Genomic DNA, 2500 nt, shown 5'->3' on the forward strand with positions numbered 1-2500 from the left:
TGCCCAGAAACAGCAGTGACCGCCAGGCGACAGTGAAAACTCACGAGCTTGGACGGGACTCGATCTGCCGACCACGGGGATGGGAGGCCGGCGCGCTACCACTTTGCCTGCCTGACGGCTTTTGGAAAAATATTTACATAGACTGACATTCTGTGAAACACATTCTACTTGGGGTAATTTTAGCTTACGCTGGTACTGCATGAGAAAAGGCAGACCAGCTCGCAGCTTTACCGGGAATGAGGAGAAAGTAGAAATCCATACTATGAATATAATGTTTTAAATCTCCCTTCACAGAACACCATGAGAGTCATATATCACTTTGTGGTGTTTATTGCTCTCCGATAACATGACTATTACTGATACAAAGGCTGATTGCTAGAACTAGAAAAATACTATTTAGAAGATTGCTAGGACATGGAGTCGATAAACATTGAAATCCTCTAAAATGTTATGAGTCTTTTAAAAGATTTTAACTGATTCAAAGAATCATTTTTTAAATTGCTATGACATTCGCACGACAGCCTTTGGTTTATAAATTAACAGTCTGCGGAAGATTTTCATTGCATTCAGTCATATCAACCGGCGATTTCTACCCTTAGTAAGCACACACACTTTATGACTAATGTTTTTGTTATCTTTCCCATAATTAATAAGGCTATGACTAATGTTTTGTTACCTTACCCATAATTGATAAGGCTATGACTAATGTTTTTGTCTCCCTCCCCATAACAAATAAGGCTATGACTAATGTTTCTGTTACCTTACGCATAATTAATAAGGCTATGACTAATGTTTTTGTCACTACCCATAATTAGTAAGGCTATGACTAATGTTTTTGTTATCTTTCCCATAATAAATAAGGCTATGACTAATGGTTTTGTAACCTTTCCCATAATTGATAAGGCTATGACTAATGTTTTTGTTACCTTACCCATAATTAATAAGGCTATGACTAATGTTTTTGTCTCCCTTCCCATAATAAGTGAGGCTATGACTAATGTTTTTGTCACCTTTCCCATAATTAATAAGGCTATGACTAATGTTTTTGTCACTACCCATAATCAGTAAGAATATGACTAATGTTTTTGTTATCTTTCCCATAATTAATAAGGCTATGACTAATGTTTTTGTTATCTTTCCCATAATTAGTAAGGCTATGACTAATGTTTTGGTCACCTTTCCCATAATAAATAAGGCTATGACTAATGTTTTTGTTATCTTTCCCATAATTAATAAGGCTATGACTAATGTTTTTGTCACCTTACCCATAATTGATAAGGCCATGACTAATGTTTTTGTCACCTTTCCCATAATTAATAAGGCTTTAAAAAACAAACAAACAAAAACATGATTGAGATGGGTGGCAGTACCGGTGTATTTTTCCATACGATTTAAAAGATGATTCAATAGTTCTAGCAACAACCGCTAATAATCTAGTACCCAACACATACCATAAAGCCGTAACACCTGCCGACTGGACACGCATCGACGACATGATAGTGGATATGTGTGTATAATCCTGGACATGTAAGTACCGTGTCTCTCCCCCGTAATCTTCCTCTTTCCTTCCCCTTAGTGTAGCGTGTGACATGCAAACAAGCGATACTCTTCCTTGCTCTCTTGGTCCTCCTCCTCCTCCTCCTCTCCACTTCCTGAAAAAGAAGAAGAGACAGAACGAGAAGAAAAAGAAGAAGAAGAAGAAGAAGGAGAAAAGGAAGAAAAAGAAGAAGAAGACAAAGACAAAGACAAGAAAAAGAAAAGAAAAAGAAGAAGAAGAAGAAGAAGAAGAAGAAGAAGAAGAAGAAGAAGAAAAAGAAATATAAGAAAAGGAAGAAAAGGAATAATAATAATAATAATAATAATAAGAAAAACGCTAATATCACAGACTACTTTGACGCATACCGTTACTCTTTTTTTTTCTTTGTTAGATGCTTGATTCAGAGGCTCACTTTAATGCGAGTCAAAGGTTACACGATATATAGCGTGCTAAAGTTTATACTCTTAATTGAATCATAAACTGGCAAGAAGGAGTGTCTAAATCACGGGTAGAAAGTAACAAACAGAAGAGTCTTGAGTGCGGAGTTAGCTTAATCCTCGAGGGAATTTACATCACTTGCTATTTTAATTACAATTCATTACATATTATATATATATATATATATATATATATATATATATATATATATATATATATATATATATATCATACCATTGCATAAAATTCATACACAGAAAAGGATATTATATTATGGTTAATATCTATTAATTCCTTTTAAGGTGAATATAAATGGTTAGATTTTCAAGGTGTAATTAAATTACTCTCATTAGACGAACGTATGTCTGGTCATAGTGTTAATGAAGATGATAAAAAAATATGGTAAGAACGATAATGATTATCACATTAATTATAATTGGGACGATAATGATGATGATGATGATGAGGAGGAGGATAATGATGATGATGATGATGAGGAGGAGGAGGACAACGATAACAATTGTG

The sequence above is a fragment of the Penaeus japonicus genome, unplaced genomic scaffold (assembly GCF_977035675.1).
Source record: "Penaeus japonicus unplaced genomic scaffold, GWHDUDI00000001_assembly GWHDUDI00000022, whole genome shotgun sequence".
NCBI classification, from domain to species: Eukaryota; Metazoa; Arthropoda; class Malacostraca; order Decapoda; family Penaeidae; genus Penaeus; species Penaeus japonicus.